The sequence below is a fragment of the Anoplolepis gracilipes genome, chromosome 8 (assembly GCF_047496725.1).
Source record: "Anoplolepis gracilipes chromosome 8, ASM4749672v1, whole genome shotgun sequence".
Classification (NCBI taxonomy): domain Eukaryota; kingdom Metazoa; phylum Arthropoda; class Insecta; order Hymenoptera; family Formicidae; genus Anoplolepis; species Anoplolepis gracilipes.
The window spans coordinates 12160337-12184879 of NC_132977.1; the positions used below are offsets into that span (position 1 = coordinate 12160337).

Consider the following 24543-nt stretch of genomic DNA (forward strand, 5'->3'; position numbering starts at 1 on the left):
TGCGCAAATGAGAAAAAGCGCGCGGTCAATAATGAGGATTTATATCGTCGCGGGACGTTATCTCACGCTTTACAACTACGACTGGTGCACCCTGGAGCACCTCTGTCGGGGTCATGCTTAACATCGAGAGTCACGTGCCATCGCACGACCGGAAAGATAAGCTACGTGAGCGCGCGCGCGCGCGAGCATGGAAGAGCGGATATTGCGCGTTTCTCGTATTCGAAAAGGGGAGATGGACCGCCGTCTCGTATCTTCGGAGTAATGCAGAGGAAAGTAATAATCCTCTTATTTGCTTGCGCTTGCCACCCCACGGGGTAGATTGTATTCACATCGCGAAATAGAGTTTGGTAACTGACGCGCACGCGCATGCGCGACAATCAGATTATTCACTTTCGGTTTATATTGTCCTCGCGCATCGCGCGGTGATTCCGAATCATCTGCGCGAAGCTTGCTCTTGCATTTTTCATCAGTATTATCCACTGGGATTCAAAATCTTTGAATTTTCTTATAAGATAAAGTGATGCAATCTCAAGATACAGATATATGCATTTATTTATTGTTAATAATAATATTAATAATAAGTTAAAATAATTAATAATATTATAATGAATATATATATATATATATATATATATATTTATTTATTTATTAAAGTAAAGAATTTTGTTATAACATAAAGTGATACAATTTCAAGATACAGATATACATATACATTTATTGTTAATAATAATAAGTTAAAATAATTAAAGTAAAAAAATAAGTATATTATAATAGATAAAATTAAATAAATAAATAAATATGTATACACAGTATTTTCTGTTATTTAGATACATAAAGTGAATCATTTAGTATATATAGTATACACTAACTCAGTGGTGTCGAATTCGAAAGCAATGTTATCTTAAAATCATCTAGATAAAATGCTTTATAATTTTATTTATTATCTAGATAAACTTGAACTAAATCATCTTTATCTTATTTGAAATATAATTTTATATATTTTATTTTATTTTTAGCTAGATGACTTTGACGTTATCTACGTGAAATACTATATATATATATATATATATGTATATATATAGAAACATAATTAAAAAGCAATATTCAGCAATCAGTTATCTAAACAACACAAAAAGATAAAAAAATCTTAAAGATGTCTAAAGAAAGATAAAAAAATTTTTAAGTCGTCTTTTAGGGTTATGTGCTAGTAGTTTGCTTGTTTACCGCTATGCGACGCAATGTTCACTATCTTTCTCGTACTTAAGTTTTAGGCACGAGAATTATATAAAGCTTGGTTTAAAGTTTAAAACGGTTAGAAATCAATAACACAAGAGCTATAAGATCAATTGCATTTAGTTTACTTTCTGATCTAATCCTAGGGAATTTTCAGATATAAACTTGATTGTTTAGAAATCAGACAAAATGTGCAAAAAAAAAACAAAAATCGTTCATCCAGTTAGACATGTACGGGTACCGGCAGAAATGGTGTCCGTCGACAACTTCAGCGTTACACACATACAACAGAAATCATACGTATACATATGATTAACTTCATGTGTATGCGTGTGATCCTGAAGTTGCCGATGGACACCATTTCTGCCGTTGCGTGTACATACAGTCCAATTTTCAGTAAATAATATTTTTTTATTTTGTTCTACTTGATATAAAGTTAAGAATTCAATGGATTCGTATCACTAAAAAATAAAGACAGTAAATTTTGAAAAGTGACCAAAGTTCATCAACTTTATACATCGTATACTTTATATATGTATACATATTTATTATGATATATTTTGTATATACATGTATTAAAAAGATATCAACAAAGATTTGTGTAAAATAAGCTTCATAATTTTATATTAATTTTCATCGCTTCTTGTATATCCTCTGCAATCTCATTATCTCCAAACGTAATTCTCAATGCAGATTTAGTTCGGGAATGATGCGAATCTGCGCACCGAAGAGTAAATAATCTCCCTCCCCTCATTATCTAATCCGGGAAAAGATACTACTACTACGGAAAGGAGAGATGAGAGGTTTTGCCGCGGAAATCCGTAACGGGGAGTCGAGTCTGCAACATGAGAAAGCGGATGATAATGCTCGCCTAAACGAGAAGAGGGAGAGACAGAAGGGGGTTAAGAGAGACAGAAGAGAGCTGAATTAGCGAGCTATGTAAATTAGGGACGGCTCTTTAGGCTCTTGTTTAATTTAGCAAACCTCTGCGTCAGCCGTGGCCAAGATACGTTTTACAGCATTTCCTCTATTGTATAACATTGTTTGTAAATTCGTGTGTCGTGAGTCTAGGTTATGTTGCATATATTCGGACGCCATATTTTGGTGTTCTTCAAAAACAGACAGCTTCAAGAATATTATTGTTTGCGCACAAAAACAATTCTTAACAAAGTCAATGCTTAAGGATGTTTAGCACCTACAATCGGAGCAAAAAATAGTCGAAATAGACAAATATATACTTTTCTCATATATCTTAATATATGATTAGTATAAAGATTGCATAAAATCTTATTATTTATTTATAGCTAGAGTGTAGAACTGTATTTTCAAACTTCTGTTGCTTTTTTTCGGAGAATTTTCGTGTTTCTTAAATTATAATGAGAAACTATTATCATTGACGGTACCTCGATTTCAACATTACAGCACAAAATTTGAATTATAAAAATCAAAGAATTTACTCGTACAGAGTAATTTAAAATGTCAGAATAAAAATTATAATAGTGAATAATGACAAAATATAAAAGATTTTTAACTATTTCTTTGATAATTTTAATAATTTGTCATTTCTCCGAGAAGAAAGAAATGTGGCAACATGGTAATTTTTCATAAGTTGGTCAAATTGCAAATTGACATATGAAGCCTAGTCGCTTCTCGCCCACACGTTTGTATATAGAGGCTTCTTCAGATGAAAAGATAGGTTATTTAAAATATCAAAAGAAGGCTCAGCTGAATGCTATGTTGCCACGTTTTCACAATAAATAATATGTCATCTCGGATAATAGAACGAAATTGACAAAATGATATTCAATATCTTTTGAACTAGTCAGTACTTGACCAAAATTATGTGATCAAATATTTCTTCTATATTTAAACTATACTTCTGCAAATTTTGAATAAATTTCTATTATTATTTCTATCTATTTTAGCTCTTAAATCACCACGATTACAGGGTTTTTATAAGATAGAAAATCTGTCATCGTATCAATTTAAGGGCTAAAAAGGACAGAAATAATTATATTTATAATTATATTAATACTTTTACTTATAATTAGCTCCACAAAATAATTATATTTATAATAATATCGACGGGTAAATTCATTACAAATTAAAATCCTCATAACTTTTGATTGTTTCAGTGACTCAACTCCAGGTTTTTTTATAAGTCTCTGAACATATATCAGAACAATCTGTGCAAATTTTATTAAGTTCCTATATTTTTAAAAATAGGTACTAAACATCCTTAAGATATCATTAATATATATTACAATATAATTCACTAATACTAAATATTGCTATTTAACTGAAGATGGTCCGAACACAATTGAAACGTTTAAAAAAAAATTCTTCTAAATTCTTTATATCGTTTGTTTTATATTTTTGCTTATTATTCTGTAATTGGCTCTTAATAGCCTGTATTTGTGATTTATATTAGCCAGAGTTCTATTTATTTTGTTAATTACAATGAATGGAGTGATGTGTATGTGAAAGAAGGGGGAAACAGAGAACAATATACATATATAAATCCCATTTTAAAGTAATTAAAGTTAATATTGTATGTGCACACAAATATGTATACTGTAAGTATAAACATTATTATATATTAGATTGCCATAAAAAATAGTTTAAAAAAAATATTTTATAAAAGTATAATTTTTCGAAATTTAACATTTCACCCAGGTACAATTTCAAGTAACATTATACACTGTTTTTTATTATATTTTTTGTAACGTAAACGTACAATATTTATTGCATATAAAATAAATCTTTATATTAATAAATCTTTATATCACTTATAAAATACAATATAACATAATAAATAATAATAATAATAATAATAATAATAAAACATTTTTTATAACAAAATATAATATTATATAAAAATTTGTGTGATTATTTAATAGAAAATTTTCATTCTTTATATATGACTTCACATATGACTACTATTTATAATATTTAATATGTCATAATATTTTTGGTTAACAAATTTAAAAGTATGACATACAATAATTTCGTTGTATTTTCTTATATATAATTATAAAATTAATTATAAAAATAAAACCAATTTATTCACAAAATGGGGAGAAAAATACGATTTTTCAGAAAGAAGAAAAAAATTATCTACAATGTTTAGTCAATTATTTTTCGTTATTCACACGCATACGCTTACGCATATGCATACGCTCAGGCGCATCTACATGCACACAACATGAAAATTTTTATAAATTATTTTCCAGATGCGCGAATAGAAAAATGTACGATTTCTATTTTGATTATAAACAAAAATATTGAATGCGTGAATATTAACATAGTCATTCTTTTGTTGGCATAAGAAAATGAGAAACTAAGCCATTTTTGCTCTTTTATTTCGTTGCTGTTAAAGATTTTTAACACACAATATACTATATATTATAATTTAATATATTATAATTTAATTAATATGATTTTAATAATTTTATTTATTTATTTAATAATGTATTTAATAATTCGTAGTACTTTTAATATTAAAAAAATTTTTATACATCTTGTATTTTAGAATATTATATTTAGAAATATTCAAGTTGATATTTATACCTAAAAACAAGTAAGCAAATGAACATGTATATGTTTACACAGAGTGTACTTGGTAAGGATGGGCAATCTTTTGTGATCATATATAAAGATAAAAATGACCTTAATATAAAAATAACTTCCTATAAAATATTTTTCTACAACGCATCTCTATCGAAATATATGTCTTTAAAGTTAAAATTTGAGAATCATTTTTGTTGAAATAACTTTTACCTTATTCTTTATATAATAATTTGTAATAATTATTTAAATATTAAGTAAAGATTTTTAAAATAGCATTATAGATTTCTTGATATCATGTTGAAGAACTAGGATCTTTTAATCTATACAAGCCTTAAGTCTTTTAATCTATGAAACTTTGGAGTTAGTACACTTTTTAAATATTTTTAAATAATTTGTTAATTCTTTTATTTTGAAATATTTTTTTAGATTCTTCACATCTTTTTCTAAAAAAAGATCTCGTTTTGTTCCTTAAAAGCTATCCAGTAAACACTGTTTGCTGCAGTAACGTGGAAAAATAAATAATGTAACGCAAGTTACCGATACGTATATTATAAAATTATAAAATATTATATCTATGTATTATTTTGCAACATTACAACAGTAATGTAACAGAATATTATTGCAATATAATATTGTTATATATTCTCTTGCTTGCATCATACGAATACGAGATTTAATTAATTTATATAAGTTGTTGCCATGAAATGCATATAAACTTACAAAAAAACGTTAAGATCTAAAATATATTTCTTCTTTCAAATATAAATTGAGAAAGAATTTAAAATTTATAAGAGGCTTAAATGATATAAATAAAAAAAAATAAAACAATACTAGAACATTAAAGAAAATTTATTCTAATATGATAGTTAGAAAATTGCGCAATATATTGTTTATAAATTTAATCGCAACAGAAAAATATAATAAAATGGCTTGTAATGGATCGCAAAAGTTGTTAAAGACGTAAGAAAAGATACGCTGAAAATTTTAACTGGCTGTAGCTGTTTGCCGCACAAAACATTGCTCACCTTAAAAAAAGTGTTTCTTTGTTAGTTTAATTTCTGAAACAGTTTTAACAAAGGATTCAGAGTATTAAACAAATAATTTGAAATTAAGCAGTTAAACAGGAAATGGTCCATTTACTTTATTTGAAGCAAAATATCAGAACTTTTACATAAATTAAGTCGCAGGTTTTATAAATTTAATATAATTTTATTATAATATACATAATTTTATTTTTTATTTAATACATATAATTTATTTTATTTATATAATTACTAATTCTATGATCGATTTTATACAAACAAATTTTATATAAATATAATTACGATATATGTTATATTATATATTTATTTAGGAGGATGAAATTATAATTAACTTATTAAGATATACTATTTACATGTATATATTCCATTATTCTTATTCTTATATAACATTAATATTATTGTGTGTACTAGGTAACTATTTTTGAGAAAAATTATTTGAATGATAGAAAGTAAAGTTTTATTCAAAATGTGTGTTTCTTAAAAGTAGTTTTTTACAAAATAAAACAACAAATAAAATAAACAACAATAAAAGAAATCTTTTTTAGAAAAAGTTGTAAGAATTTAAAAAGAACCTATAAAAACATATTTAAAAATAAAAGGAACCTATCGATTTTAAAGTTAAACGCTTAAAAGTGATCTACCCCTGGCTCTTCATTACGGTAGATATCTATCATACTATTATAAAGACCTTTATTTAATATAAAAATAATTACAAACTATTAAAATGTATATAGTAATATAAAAGTTATTTAATAAATACTTCTCAAATTTTAATTTAATAAGTTCTTCTCACAGGAAATTACGAAAAAATTTTTTATTACTAAAGTGCACTGTAAGTATGATGATAGTTTTATTTTTTGCGACAATCCGGAAGTAGATGTAACTAACAATAAGATCAACTTTAAATAGGAACAACTTCCTTGTACATTATTGCAAGCATCCACATATTTAAATTTTTTTATAACTTGTAGGAGATAATTAAATTAAATTTTAGTAAAAATTTATTTTTTAAAACTCTTAAATTGGTGTCAAGAAAACATATAGTTATCTTTAAGAAAAAAATCTGAATTTGCAACTAGCAGTTGCACATTTTTACTTTAACATAATTATGTGTTTTAATTACGCCAATTGATTTGTCTCATTATTCTGTGCATAAAAGTATTAGGGTAAATTAATCGAGAAATGAATATTTTACGAGATATCTTGTATTTTATGTCAAAATGCTGCAACTTTGAAGCCTTATAACTCGAAAAGTATTTAATAAAAAAATATTTTATTATAGTATTTTGAAAAGCCCTCGAGATAAGCTACAATATGCAATAATATATAGGGTGTCCCATTTAAAAAATTAAACATGACGTTTATGTGACCTTCAAATAACTCTTCAAGGTCAAACCAATGGTACCCTCTTATGGCTCCCTCGAAATCATACAACTTTCGTCTGAAACATTTTTCAATATTTCGCTTAGTTTACGAAAATTGACCGTAATTAAAAATAGGGTATTCCGTTTAAAAAATTGAAGATGACTTTTACGTGATCTTCAAGCGACTATCAATGACACCATCTTTTATCTTTCTCGAAATCATATAACTTTTGCCTGAAACATTTTTCTGTAAAACTTATATTTTTCGAGATTTTTCAAGGTTTTTTTAGCCTATATATGCGTGCGTGTATGTGTTTCTCGAGTTAACTGGAATGAGAGATGAGGTTTGTGTTAACTTCAATCCCTAAACATAGAATACATTCAACTTCACTTTTCTTACTTTCTCTGGTCCCTCGAGAGCCAAAGGTTTTGTGAAGTCGTAAGTGTTCCAAAGTGAGAACAAAGCCACCGTTGCGTAAACTGTAAGCCGCCTGGATGGTAAACTTGCGAAATTGTTAAGCACTGGGACAGCGGACTAAAAGCTTCGTAAATCTGCCCGCTCGCGAAATTGCTTCATTGGTCCATTCACTTTGATCATTGTTAATATTCCTCAATAGAAACTCCTATGCTCGGATATTATCGATAAGCACCGTTAATGGACAGTGTGAATAAAGCATGAGAAGTTTTATGAGAATCATATAACAATGTTTGTTCATCATTATTTTGAAATAATATCGCGAAGATAAGAAGATATCGGTTGCGTTTTTTTTAGATTCTATCCTTTCTCGTATTTTCTTTTTTTTTTTTTTTTTTATTTACTTAATTATATATTATGAACTTTTTAAGTTACGTTTGCAAATATTCTTTATATATTAAATGAAAAAAATTATAGTATTAAGTTAAATTGAGAAAAAGTTTAAATTGCATATCTTAGATCAAACATTTTCAAGCTATATATAATTGGAAAAAGTAGTCATGCAATCAGAAAACTTATTAAAGTTAAATTAGCTAAATATATTTTTTTTATAGAGATCTGTATCAGATGATATATTGCATGAATAGGTGCATATAATATTGTATATATATAGTAAAGTAGTCTAATATGAGAGGGGTTTTTATATAATATGAGACTTCCAATTATTTTACAAACACGACCACTTTTCTTTATAAATGTTACTATTTCATGTTGATAATAGATAATCGTGAAGTCGTATGTAAATGACAGCAACGTAGTGCACGTGTACGGATGAGTGTATGACGTATACTTATTATTGTAGCAAATAAAATACACATTTGAGCACATTAATGCTTTGTAGTGATAAAAAAATATAAACTTGCTCTATATATATATGTGTGTGTGTGTTTGTGTGTCTTATGACATGTCAAAGGTGTAATTGCTTAATTTAATATTTATTCATTAGAATTTATCTTCTGATATACACTTTATTTTATACATAAATATAATAAATTTTATACATTACACATTTCATAAGTGTTAAAAGAAATCATCATATTTCCATAAGAAATTAGGCTGTTGCAGATTTTTTCATATATAAAATATAGATATGCATGTCAAGATAAACTGTAATGATGTATTAAATCACGTGTTTCCATATTTGAGTCAATGTTATCTTTTATATTTCATACAAGAATAGAAGAACTCTCAATTTTAAATGCTTATACTCTTTGTTTTTATTTCATCTTCATTCGCTTTACATTACATTTTTCTCGTTTGTTTTTTTATATCTTCCTATCGTTTTCCATGTGAACGTCTCGGAAAGAATTATTTCAGCTTAAAGCATATTTCAATTAAAAATGTAAAATAATCTGTAGATATAGCCAATTTTTATAAAGCTAATAATTATATAATAATATTATTAATAATAATAAAATAAGAGAGAGAGATAATGTAAAAATAATAATAATAATAATTATATAATGATATTAATAATAATAATAAAAATTATAATTTTAGAATTTGAATTTTGTATATATATATATATATAATCTGATTAATTACTTTAAGTTTAATTAAGATTTTTCTGTAAGTCTGATATATCCGTATATAGCAGTTCAAATTAATAAAAAAACTTTAAATTTAAAATGTTTCGATATATTACTTTAATTTAAACTCTTTTACTAATAATTTCTATTTTATAAATGATTTTGCAATTTTTAATTTTATTTTTTTTAATTGGATTTAAAATAATTTTAAAAAGCAAACTTTTTAATTATATTGATAATACTGAAAAAAAGGAAAAAAAAATTTTCTATACGTTTTTTTTATTTATACATTTTTTATAGACTTGTGTAAAACTCCTCGAAAAAAATAAACAATTTTTCATACGCATACAATTTTTTGTCCAATTTGTTTAGTATTCTGTGAAGTCACTCATGCCTTGTTTTTGAATTCTACAATTCATATTTCGATCTTTGTGCATATGATTTAAAGTGAGATGTAGGCAACAGGGACATGTGCGGTGACTGGTGATTCGAGCTCTAATTAAAGAAAAGGTCGGTGTTTTAATTAAACCGATTCGAAATGCATGTCGCACGCATGTATGTTCCCACACGTGCGTACACACATGCGGTTGCTATCAAAAGATTTAATTGAAGTTGGAAGGAGAAGAACGGCTCGTGCAACAGTTCTTTTGAAACCTCGGCGCGGCGGCTTTTAATTAAAAACAACTTACCGACATTTTTGGTCCCATCAAGTGCGGCGCGTCATTATTACTCGCTCAATCTATTATTGTCTAATATAATTTCTATTTTTTCAATAATTTTGTAATTTTTTAAAAAGTGAATTTTCTTAAATTTTGTCATTTCTTTTTAAATTGAATTTAAAATAATTTTGAAAAATATATTTTATTATATTACATATCGTTTTTAATTATATTGCGAATCAGAGTCAATCAAGTCTACTCTTTTGAAATACATTTTATATGCACATGTAACGTATATTTATCTAATATCTTGTTATTATTCAACCACAATGTCAACCACAACGAGTGGTGAAAATATGGTCGTGTCTTAAAAGTGTTAACGCGTCGCCCTTTATTTGCGCCCTTAATTATTTTAATGTCACTTCGTTTGCTTCGTAGTCACAATATACTTGACATAAAAGGATTCATAAAAAAGTGTTCCTCGCCGCACCCACTACAGTAATATTTTTTATATGCGTTAACACGATTTATGTATAATATAATTCTGCGAATTTCCCATTCCGAGATTACGATATAAGCTCATATTCGCGAAATAGTTATTATGGACAATTAGTGAGACATTCATAAAAAGATAGAATATTCTTAATTTTAACAAGAGAAAGGCAGATAATTTAAGAGGGAAGATTTATAAGTTTTTCTTCAAGTATTTTCTTAACATGGTTCATACACATAAAAAACCTGTTTATAAAATTTTCCGCTTTATATAAGAAGATTGAGTTTTGTAAAAGGAGTAATTTTACAAAATCCCCGCAACATATGTTGTATAATTAATACTTCTCATTATTTAGATAATTAAAATAACTATTAAAATAATTATTTTAATTTATCTTTATTTAGATTATCAAAATATGTATATATTATTTCTTTATCTTAAATAAAAAAATATTTATTTTTAGATTATCACCATTTTTTAATTACAATCAACATATATATGTCTTATAAAAAATTGTTTATTAAATAATACATTTAGAAAACTCTTAGAATACTTATAAATAAAAATGTGTATATATTGTTTTTATATTTTAAAATTGTTTTTATTAAAAATAATAAAATATAATGAGATATATATTTACATGTGTATTTTAATTTATCTTTATCTTGTTACATGCAACATGACTAAAATCAATTTCAATAAAATGAAGTGACGTTTAATTATATGCAGTCTTTAACAATTTAATTTTTTAGATGTTTATAAAATATTTAAAAAATCAATTAAAAAAGAACTGAATTGTTTATATATATTTATTTGTTTTCTTATTTATCTAGCACATATTGTATTTTTGTGAAGTAGCGTAATAATTTAAATTATTAAGGATGAGCTGAGTTTATAATATTGTCTGAAAAACATATCTTACATATCTAAAAAAAAGAAAACTATATTTTTAATTCAAATAATTTAATGGCGTTTAAAATATAATTAATAGTAAAAAAATTAATTTTAAAAATTCGGCTAGTTTATTTTTTGTAAAGAACTTAATAGGTATTTTGATTTTGTAAAAATATTTATAATATTTATAATATTTTTACAAAAGCAAAAACATTATAAATAAGTACGCCAATATTAGTAAAGAAATTGTATGAAGTGTAAATATGTAAATAATTTATTCATCGATCACAAAAAGATATTAATGTATAGCCATTACTTTGTATATCTAATTAATAAACTAATAAAAACGTTTAATTTTATTGACTTCGTAAATTTAATAAATGTTTATTTTTTTTAAAATAATGTAAATATAAAATTTTATATTGGAAATCATTTAAAGAGCATGTCATTATATCTTTTTAAATTTCTTTCAATATATGTTGCATACAACATAATTTTTTCTATTAGTAGTCGATATCTTACAAATATTGAAAGTTAATATTTTCAATTAATTAATTAATTAATTAAATTTTATATAGTTTGTTTAGTTTTTAATTAAATTATCTGCGCGTTCCGCGGGAATGACGCGCGTAAATATCGGTTGCCATCATCGCGTTAGAAGCCTGTCGATCGGTTTTATCGGTTGAATAAATAATTAGCTGCATTATTATCGCGGAAAACGGTTGTGCGCAATGAAAGGCGGCAAAAAACTTTATGCAACGGACGAAAAAAAACCGATCGTTGGCTCGCCATTGTCTCGGGGGTTGCTTTCATTTTTTTCTCTTCCTCTATCTTTCTGTCTCTCTCTCCATTTTCTTCTCCCTTTCTCTATCTCCGTCAAAACCATTCAGCCGCAATTAGGATTATTTATTTATCGCGTTTGCAACGAGAGCTTCGATGGCTCGAAGGGTCGTTTTTTCTCCCTCTTTTTCTTTCTGCCTCTCTTTTTCTGTTGCATCAATTTGCAACGCCGGTTTACGCAAGCGTTTCAGACGCAGGCATTTTTGTTTCCACTTGAACCTATATATATATATATATATATATATATACCTGTGACACATTTAATTGTTTTACGATATGTTTTTTTGATATGTAATTAAGCAATTTTAGTTTTGAAATCAAATATTTGACAGAACATCATATTCTTTCTCTTCTCCTTTTATATTCCAGCAAAAAAAAGATATTTATTTTTGAGAAATTTTTTCATACGATTGATACGTTATATAACTTTCTTTTGAAATATGATTAACATATTATCTGTATTTCATAATTTATTAGATATTAATATATATTATATACTGATAAATATTATATTTTTCATAATATATCAATTAATTGCCAGAAAGTGTAATTTATATCAAATAAATTTAATTTATATTATTTCTTTCCAATATATTTATATTATTTCCTTCTAGTTATTGAAAAAATTGCAAGACGTCAATTATATTTTGTTTTAATTTTTTAAATTTTAAAATATATTCCTCCTGAATAAATACAACACTGGAAGTAATTAAATTTCATCGCCAACTTGAGATTTAGAAATATTCAAAAGTCTCGTGGAGTCAAATAAGTAGAGGTTTTTTTTGAACATTGTGATGCCTTTCTTGACCTCACAAAAATCGCGTACAATCTTGGATTTGTGCGTCGGTGCATTATCATATAAAAGCGATCAGGACCTTTGCTCTCGATATTCAATACGAAGAATCCCGGTCAAACGATTCAGAAAACTCAAATAATAATCAGCATTCACCGTTTGACTTTCGGATATGAATTCTTTGTGAGCAATTCCTTTCGAATTGAAAAAAACAGTGAATACTTAATTCGGCTTTTTTATACGCACTTTTTTTCAGTACATTTAACAACGTTTCTTACCATACACACTTTTCACCATTTTGCACGTTTTAATCAGGTTAAAATAAAATTTAATATTGTTTCATATTTTTCTCGATAAAACGTTAATAAGTACTGTCATATTTATTCTTAAAATTAGTGACACAGACATGCTAGATTTGTGAAATTTTAAATGAACATATCTGAAATGTCAAGCTTCATAATGCAATTAATAATTAAGAAATAGCACTGCAGGAAAAAATTAAAAAAAAATTAGTTACATCAGATTCTGGACGCACTGTGTAAAATATTTATAACAGAGTGATTTTATTAGGCATTCTCTTTCTTGTATCGTAATTTTTCAACAATCAAACTTTTTACTATGAAGAAGGATAGTCGCTGAAATATTTCATCCAATCATTAATAGGTATTAGCTATATGAAGATCTATAACCATAAGTCTCCTTTAATCAAAGTTTATATTTAGTAATCCATCTCACACGTCACATCATAAGATATGTCAATGTCTGAGAGATGATTTTCGCAGATAAGTAAGGGAAACCGACATATACTGGGACATTTTTTATAAAAATGTTTTTATTTCTATATAAAACTAAACTAAGTTAAAATTATGTTTTCCTGTTTGCATGTTAAAAGTAGATACATGTAAGATAATCAAAAATTTATCATTAATAATTTTAAATAGGATAATCTTAATTTTTAATAGGTATTTACTTACCAGGATACTGAAAAAGTAATTTATGAATACTATATATTAAAAACTTGTACAAAAAAATACATGAAAAATTTATTTTATTTTAAATAAAAAATGAAAATGATATTGTTAAAAAAATATATAAAAAAATAACATAATATATAATCTGAGTCCATTAAAATATGTTAAATGTATTTTAATTTATTGTTAAAAAATATATATATGTATATATAAAAGATATATAAAAAAATATACATATATTAAAAGATATATTAAAAGTTATATAAGTGTATATAATTTTATATATATATATATATATATATATATATATATATATATATAAAGTTATTGTATACATATATTTATATAACTTTTAATATATCTTTTACTTAAATTAACATTATAATTAACCTTACTTTTTATATCTCCTATTAAATCAACATTATAAATAATTTATCTTTTATAAAATAAAATTTATTACTGTCTGAAGTCTCAAATAAAAAAGAAAAAATTTCCACTTTTATAGAAAATGAGACAAAAGCTTAGCTATCTTATAAAGTAGCATGCCTTCTGATATCTGTCTTTGCTTGAATAAAGAGCTGAAGTAGAAACTTTACTTATGTGAATATCTCAATAATTTTCAGATGGCAGATAATGCCAATATCTTAATATATATGATGTCCCAAATACTGAATCTTCTTATTCATTTCTGAACTAAAAGTATATTAGCATATGAAAATACCTTAAAATTGATTGAAACCAATACTGGCTGAAACGAAATTTTTCCTTCTGGAATGTTATTTTTATTTCTCCATCTTTTAACATCAAAATATATACCTGAAATTGAAGATTTTTCCCAAGATAGTCTTATTTTAGGAAGATGAGTTCAAAAATTTACGTTTTATCTAGTAATTAAAATGATATTAATAATGGTTCTTTTTATATAAGATATGAGTTTTATAGAAAAATATTTTAGATAAAAATTACTTATTGTTTGTTTTAAGAAGAATATTTTGTGTTTAACGCGATTAATTTGTTTTAAGTAGCAACACTTCAAAATTTGAAGACTGTATCTGCTTTCTTTTAAATACAGTGATATTTTTTAAAAACTAATTTTTATTATTGTTTTATATTTAGAAATATTAAATTAGAGTTAAAAAATTAATAATTTACGAGATATTTTTGTGAAGTTACAATATTATAATATCTTATATAAATCAATAAAAAATGATTCAGTGAAATTATCATACGAGAGCTTTGTTTCAAAATTATGATAGTTTTTGCAATGTTCTATCTTATTTTTATTCTTTTTTTTCCTTATTTCGATTTCTTCTTTGATTTTATTTTCGAGTATGAAAGCTAAATCAATAGTTTTTTTTGCGATTCTTCGATCCGATTAATTATAGAATAGATTTATATAAAGCAAAAAGATTTTGTTTGTGAATCTTCCATTTTTTTGCCTAAAGTTTATATGACATATCAAATATGTTCATACAATTGCTAAAGTTGCTTGTAAAATATTAATGAAAAAGATCGTAAAAAAAAAGAAAAATATTGAGCAAAATAAATAAACTGTAAAAACTCATTGTCTTTCCCTTCGATTAAATAAGGATTATATCATTACTTAATGTATCATTTTTTATTAGACATTATACAAAGTTTTGGATGTTATTTACTTACGATTTGTTTTTGAAATACAGTTTTGAAATTGAATATTTTTTTAATAGCAGATTCTGTGGTCAATTTGGAATCAATTTATTTTTACTAAAAATGTCGAAACAGAGATGATTATTTTTCACACAAGCTGTTAATTTTTTTATTAAAAATGTCTAAATATTAAAAATTACTTACATATATATGTATATATCTTTAATGAAACTTTACATTAAAATTATAATATATTTTTCACTTAAATGTAATTTTATTAATCTTTTAATTCTACAACATTTAATTCGCGAAAAACTTTCTTTTTCTTTAATAATTTATTATTTAGAAATTATTGATGCTTTAACATTTTTGTTAAAAAAATTATCTACAATTGGTCAGAGAAACTATTACCAAAAAATGGTTTGATAATTTTAGGACACCCTGTATAATGATATTAATTGTATATTAATTGTATATTATATCATTCTCTTATTGTAAAACTTGAGAATATTAGCATAAAAAAAACTGAGAAATGTTAAATTAAATATGAAGTAACGAATATCAAGAATGATAAAAAGCGATGTTTGTAATAAATTACAATAGTGGTAGCTAAAATGGAAATAAATAATGTGTAAAATGTTTTTATGAGAAATGAAAATTTGTATAAGTTAGATATGCAAATTGAAATATGGAAATGAAAATAATTTAAAAGTTTATATATGAAAATTATAGGTGTTAACAATTTGAAATTTTGCAATGATTCTTTTACGAAGAAAGAGAAATTCATATATAAGAATAAAAATTATTATACAAAAGATGTCATGTGCAAAAATGTTTAGGAAGGTAATTCCGATTGAAGTTAAACTAAATGCAAGAAAAAAATAAACGGGTTTTTATAGTACTTTTTTTGATTATACAATAGAAGCAAAAACCTATTAAAATTAAAAAAAAACATTTAATATGTTTATACTGTTTTAAAAATCAAATAAATAAATCTGAATCATAAAAAGAATTAAAGTATCAAAAAGTAAAATTAATGTAAAAATTAAAAAATAAATTAAATTTTGTTTTAAATTATTAAAAATATACACTATACGCAAAAAAATTAAAGGGCCACTTTCTTCCATATAAAAAAAGGCCAATTTTTAAGTAATTGAAACTTCCTTAAAAATAATCGGAATAAGATCAATAAAAAGGCGTTTTAAAGGTTGAACTTTCTAGTTTTAAAATTTTTAAATGAATTTCACTTCTTTCTATTCGTTACAAAATTACATTGTAAGCGACATCCGTCGATTGAATAAATTTTTCAAAAGTTTGTCCAAGAATACCAAATTAAGACAAAAATTCTAACACGATTTCATTAATTGTATGTTAAAGAGCAGAGTTTTACCTCTAATTTCTTTTCTTGACGAATGTTTTATGATTTTTTTTCGCCAAAATATTTATTATTAAGGAAAAATCGAGCTATTGACTTTTAACTCTTATAACTCGTGAAAATATGATTGTACAATAATAATTAACTCAATTAATCAAGCTTTGAAACGCTTTTTTATTGATCTTATTCCGATTAATTTTGAGGAAGTTACAACTTGAAGATTGGCCTTCTTTTATATGGAAGAAAGTGGCCCTTTTGCGTATTGTATATACATGTGTGTGTGTGTGTGTGTATGTATTAAAATAATTTTACACTAAAGTCTATCAATAAATTCTAATATAATTTTTTAGTTTGTCGATAGATATGTTTCTTATGCGATATTCAAAGAAAAAAGATGGTAATAAAAGTGAAAGAGAAAAAAAATAAAGGATCAATACAATTTTCATCCACAGAGAGAGTCAATAGTATTTAAAAGAAGCAATCCGATTGTATGGAAAAAGATTTCTTAACTGCAGATGTTTAGTTCTTGCTGATTTTAATTTGATTTTACAACACCTCAAATAATAGTTTGGATAAACTAAAACTGTATAAAGTAAATGCAATTAAGATTTTGGTGGTAGCTATTAAGAGAATCCTCTCATGTTAATGCAATTAAGGCATCTTGAATGAGACAATGGAATTAGCAAAACAAGCTTAATACGACTTTTACATCAGCATAAATCCCATTTACATATCAATTCATTCACTCTGATAAAGATTTTTAAAATAGTGTGTGCTTTATTATCAATAAAAATTAAAATAGACATAATATTTTTCTATAAATTACTATTTATCGATGAGCAATTTCCATAAATTATAAGCAACCAAACTTAACGAATATTATTTACAAAATGGTAAAAAGTAAAGAAAAATTGATTGAACAACTGTAGTCTTTTAAGTAATATTTGAAACGGATTGCAAATAATCAATTATGTGAGCTCTGTTTTATTTATGATACTAAATTTATGATATTGAAGAGTGGAAAAACCCACATATTTTATTAAATCACCAGTTCTTTTGAAAGAAGTATCTTTTAATATTTGCTACTTTAAATATATGTATAATATTTTATTGACACAACTGTCTAGCTCATTTTCCATATTTGCGATACAAATTTTTATTAAAAATAAATCCCTTAACTGATGTTTGTAGACGTAATAAATAAGCAACTATCAACCTGCCGAATAAGAGTCACAAAAAAAAGAAAGAAGAACAAATAAATGTGTTCAACTCAGTCTCTAGAATTGACACTATTGGATCTTTTTTTTCGAAATAAAAATAAAAGAAAGGAAATATGAATAAGTAATAATGAAAAAGTTCAATTTTTACTTTAAATATGTAGACGAACTCAAGAAAATATAGTTTATCATACTGTCGATTGTTTCAGACAGGACTTACCTAAAGGATATTATTTTAAATATATGTTACAATATAAATAAAGTAAGTTAATAGTCTAACCTGATTTTGCTAAACTTTTTAGTTTAAAATTATTTTTAAATTATGTTATAACAAAACAATAAAGTAATATTATTAACATAAATTGAAAAAACTAAAAATTCTTAAATTTATTTAAAAAATTTAGATTTTGAGATAAATTACTGTAAAATTTTTCAAAAAATACATATACATAGTAAAAATACATATATAGTACAATATAAGGTGGAAAAAGTATAGAAGTTCTGAAAAATCTCGATAAGTTTGACAGAAAAAAGTTTCAGACAAAAGTTGTATGGTTTGAAGAAGGACATAAGACGATACCATTGATTTGATCTTGGATAGTCGCTTGAAGATCACGTGAAGGTCACCTTCAATTTCTTGAGTAGAACACTCTATTTTTAATTACATATTTTTGTAGCTTACCTCGAGAACTTTCCAAACACTAAAACTTCTTTTGGTTACGAATTTCCTAAGATATATATTTTAAAGTTTGTCACAATACTTTTTAATATAAAATAAATAAAAAAAAGAATAGAGCTTGCTTTAGATGACCAGATTCTTCTTCGCGATCTTGCCTTAAATTATTTTTCTGTAAAACTTATATTTCTTGTGAGATTTTTCAGGATTTCTATACTTTTTCCTCACCCTGTACATATGTATATATATATATATATATATATATATGTGTGTGTGTGTGTGTGTGTATAGTAGTATGTATATTACCTACACAAGTACATATATAACACATTTTCCTGTATTTCTTAAAATTAAAAAATTTTAAATTAGATAATTTTAAATTAGGTAATTTTTTGCAAAAAAAGGAAAACATTTTTTTGGGTAATATATTTTTTTTTGACGGCGCCTGAAATGACACTTTTTAAGAAATCGGAAGAATAGCGATCCATGATAATGGACCATTAATCTGTTGGCGACAGCTGTTCCGATATCCAGGCAACTAATCGGAAACGCGAAGTGAGAAAAGTGGAGCAAGAAGATACAATAAGAAATAAAAAAAAACTTAAAACTTTTATTAAGTTAAGCTCTTCGCGCGTGAGAATTTTCACACAATGTCCTGTTTTTACAAGAACATCTATTATTCAATTTTAGTCAAATATTCCAGCATCCTCTCCATTAATTCTTCAAACTTATATTACACATATATGTATGTACATCTACATAATAGATTCATCGATATTCTCGTTTCTTTTATTACAACAGAATGTTATATTATAATATACACATATAATATATCAAATGGATAAAGAATTATTCAAAGTGTTCTTCTCACGCAGTTGAGAAAACTGAATTTTAAAATAAAAATAAAATATAGAAAAAATATTACCAAAAGACAAAATTAAGTGACTTTAGATATTTTACATTCCTACTAAGATTACATTTTTAATGGAACCCCATACTCTTCTCTTACAATTTTGTATAAAATGAAAAATTGCAACTATTGCATTGAAAAAAAGATGAAATTCCATTTATAACAAAATATAATTGCATTTTGCAATTGCATCTATACGAAAATGTGAATAAAGATATATATATAATATATCATTAATTAAAATAATATATAATATAATAATAATAATAATAATGTTTATACAATTATTACTAATAATTGATAATATAATATATGTATATAAAATGTAAAGGGTGAGGAAAAAATATGGAAATCTGAAAAATCTCGAAAAATATAAGTTTTACAGAAAAAAATTTAAAGTAAGATCTATTCATTTTTTCCATAGTTTTATTATATGTAGTGTTTTGAAAAACCCTCGAGGTAAAACCTACAAGAATATGCAATTAAAAATAAAGTATTTTATTTAAGAAATTGAAGGTGACCTTCACGTGATCTTCAAGCAACTATTCAAGGTCAAATCAATGACGCCATCTTATCCTCCCTTTTGAAACCATACAATCTTTATGTAAAACATTTTTCTGTAAAACTTGTATCTTTCGAGATTTTTCAGGATTTTCATATTTTTTCCTGACTCTGTATATAAAAAGATATTAAAATTATTTTAGATTTATCTAAATTTGCTTTTGCTGTTGTGTTACAAAATCCAGAATGTAGTGATACTATAGTGTCAATCTGAAGGAAATAAAAAAATGTTATTTATATAAGAAAAGGCAAGCGTAACGAAAGGAAAAGTTGAAAAAAAAAAGCTAATTTTGACGATCTCCGCACAGTTAGGTTGCAAAGTTAATATAAAAGAAGCAATGCTACTTTGGAATCTAAGAACTGTAAGCCGAAGAGAGTACGCGGGAAGATTAATTGTAGGAGTTGTGCAGGATTAAAGCGAGTTTAATTTCGAAACGAATCGCCGAGATCTAATCTTCTCTAGTTGGCATCGCCGGGATATATATTTCGTTGCATTGCGCGCGCATCTCGTATTTCGTATATATTTCATCTTAAATACCGCTCTTCTCCCTCTCTGCTCGTAATATTATAGTTTGCGCGAGTATCTTCCTCCTGCTTATTAATCTTGTCTTCTCTCTTTCTCTTTCTTCGTTTCGTTTGTCTTTTTCTTATATCATCTCGCAAACGCGTTTACCTCTCTGTCACTGCATATTATGGCGCAATTTGCAAATTCTACTCTTAATTGCTGTCGGCGAAAATTCCATTGTACATGCAACTACCCACCAAACTCATCCTCGCTAATGTACATTTCGCAGCTCTAATGTCTTTCTCAATATTTTTCGATATACAATAAAGATAACAAGATATTAAAATTGTAATTGTAATTGAAAACCGAATAACAAAACACAGATATAAAAAAAATCATATTTTCGGAATTTTAAATACACCACAAAAAAATTAAAGGGCCAATTTTAAAGCAGTTGTAACTTTCTTCAAAATAATCGGAATAAGATCAATTTAAAAGCATTTTAAAGCTTGAAGTTTCTAATTTTAGAATCTTTGAATGCATTTCAATTCTTTCTATTCGTTACAAATTTATGTTGGAAGAAAGCGACGTCCGTCGACTAAACCAATTTGTCAAAAGTTTGTCCGAGAATATCAAATTAAAGAAAATCCTAACACGATTTCAAAATTACTTGTATGTTAAAGAGCAGAGTTTTAACTTTAATTTCTTTTTTTAACGAATGTTCTATGATTTTTTTCGCCGAGATATTCATTATTAAAGCAAAGTCGAGCTATTGACTTTGGACGTTTATAACTAGTGAAAAAATGATTGTACAATAATCATTCATTAAAATTTTTGAAATGTACAGAAAAAAAACTTAATACTTCGACCTTTTGTACAAGTAAATGGAATGCTTTTTACTTTATAAATATTGTAAAATTCATGAAAATTTTAGCGTTTTTTCGTCGCGATTATGATAGATTGAATTACTGTGTAATTACTGATTTTAATTAAATTATCTAATAATGATTATTGATTAATATTAATTACGTAAATTATATAAAAATAATATATTATATATATATATATATTATTTTTTAAAAATAATTAATTATATACAAATAAAAATAAAATATATATAATATAATATAATTTAGATTTATGTAAAAAATAAATTAACAATATATTTATATAAGAAATAAAACAAATATTTTGTATAGATTAATATACATATATGTGTATGTATGGACTAATAATAAATAATATTGATAATTTGAATATGTTTGCTTATAATAATTCTTCACTGCAATAATTATAATAAGATTAATTAATTAATTTTTTTTACAGATACAAAGGACATTCAAGTACGGACACAATAGTAATTTCAGTGAGAGATCTTCATCAAATAGTTAAGTTTGTTGAATAATTATTTGATATAATGAAAATTTTCACATTTGCTATGAAGTTAAATTATGATTAAGTATCTCACTTCAAAATAAACCTACAAAAATAACAACATTGTGTCGAGAAAAGTCTCGGAAGCTTTTATTTTAATGTTGCATTTTCTAAAGGAGACATAGAAACATAATAGAGCTATTCATTTTAGAATGCACTTTCTTCCTTTCTTCTTGCATTTTCTTCCTGTATCTGACGCAGAATAAGTGTGTGTTTAAGCTTAAGGAAAAGTGAGAAAAAATATATAATATATAACACAGAAAGAGTGCACCCAGAGCTATTGTCATAACCGGAGTTTTCTCACGATTGCAAAATGGATATAACACTTTCATAATAAAGCAAAAAATTTTTATTTATTATCAGAATCAACTTTTATTGTTAACACTATAAATCAACAAATTAACGAAGCGATATATATTTGATTAAATTGTGTATATAAGATAATAGATATATGAAAAAATCAAGATTGATTACGGACTCTGATATTTTTCTCTTCAATAGAAATGATTGATTTTTAATTTTAACTCAAATTCAAGTCTAATATAAAAAAGTAAATGTATATTAATTATATTAATTATTATACAGGGTAGACCATTTTAATCTATGCGCTGTAATATCTCAAAATCCATAAGTTTAAGACAAAAATGTTTCAAACAAAAGTTGTTTCGAGGGGGACATAAAATGGTACCATTGGTTTGACCTTGGATTGTCGTTTGAAGGTCACGTAAAGGTCATCTTTAATTTCTTAAGTAGAACCTACTATTTTTCATTACATATTCTTGTAGCCTATCTCGAGAGCTTTCCAAAACACTATAATAATATATAAAGTGTCCTACTTAAAAAATTAAACATGACGTTCATGTGACCTTCAAATAACTCTTCAAGGTCTAATCAATGATACCGTCTTATGTTCCTCTCAAAACCATACAATAAATGTATATTAAGTATATTAATTATTATATATTATACAGGGTGTCTGAAAAATCGCCTGCAGTACTCCGGGAAGTGATTCGGGACCCAAAAAGAAGAAACAAAAGCTACCTAAACATAAATCTGGAAATAAGTCGTTTCCGAGTTATAGCCATTTTTTTGTTAAAAACATCGTAATTTATTTTTTATAATTATAATCATAATTAATTTATTTTATAGTGTTTTAACATAAATAACTTCATTTCGGACTATTTTGACGTTACCCCAGATGCATCGTAGAAGAATAATCGGCTTGGCATTTTTCTTTTTCAATTTTTAATTTTAATTTTTTTCAATTTTTCTTAATTTAAAATTTTTACTTTTTAATTTCTTTTTCAATTTTTCCATATTATAATTATAATTATGAAAAATAAATTACAATGTTTTTAGCATAAAAGTGGCTATAACTCAGAAACGAGTTATTTTCGGACCTATGTTTATATAACTTTTTTTCCTTCTTTTTGGGTCTTGAATCACTTCCCGAAATAAAAAGTAATTGCCCTGCGGACAAAGTTCCGGACATTCTGTATATTATAATGTATATTAATTAAATTAATTATTATAATACGCAAAAAAATTAAACCACTTTCTTCCATATGAAAAAATAAAATTTTAAAGTAGTTGTAACTTGCTTAAAAATAATCAGAATAAGATCAATAAAAAAACCTTTCAAAGCTTAAAGTTTTATTTTTAGAATCTTAACTCTCTCTCTATTCGTTACAAAATTGCTTTGTAAGAAAGCGATGTCCGTTCGAAATTTTTCAAAAGTTTGTCCAAGAAAACCGATTTAAAGAAAAATCCTAGCACAATTTCATTGATTGGGTGTTAAAGACCAGAGTTTTAGCTTTAATTTCTTCTTTTAACGAATTTTGTATGGTATTTTTTGCCAAGATATTCATTACTAAAGCATAATCGAGCTATTGACTTTGGACGCTTATAACTAGTGAAAAAATGATTGTACAATAATCATTAAAAGAGCAACTTAAAGAGAAAAGTTAGAACTTTAAAATACTTCTATCGTTTTTTCAATCATTAGTCACTTTTAGAGTGTAATTGTTACTTAAAGATCAAGTAAAAATTGCACTTTTATCTTTTTTATTTAAATCAATGAAAGTTAACGACAAAAATGCTAAAATGTTCATTAACTCTACAACATTTACAAGTAAAAAGCATTCTAGTTACTCGCACAAAAAGCCGAAGTGTTAAGTTTTTTTCTGTACATTTCGAAAATTTAAATTAATGATTATTGTACAATCATTTTTTCACTAGTTATAAGCGTCCAAAGTCAATAGCTCGATTTTGGTTTAATAAAAAACATATGCGGCGACAAAAAAATCATAGAACATTTGTTAAATAAAGAAATTAAAGCTAAAACTCTGCTCTTTAACATACAATTAATTTTGAAA

The 24543-nt window shown here is 25.3% G+C and overlaps 1 protein-coding gene across 3 annotated transcripts in view; it reads left to right on the plus strand.

The window, feature by feature from the left end:
* The window catches only part of Con (leucine rich repeat protein connectin), a 240515-nt gene that overhangs the window by 154723 nt on the left and 61249 nt on the right, over positions 1-24543 (plus strand). For 2 of the 3 annotated variants that reach the window (XM_072897622.1, XM_072897624.1), the window contains one exon: positions 22061-22121. The exons of the other annotated variant lie outside the window; for it this stretch is intronic. The gene's annotated coding sequence lies outside the window, so the exon portion shown is untranslated. The remainder of the gene's footprint in view (positions 1-22060; positions 22122-24543) is intronic. 3 annotated transcript variants of the gene reach the window in all.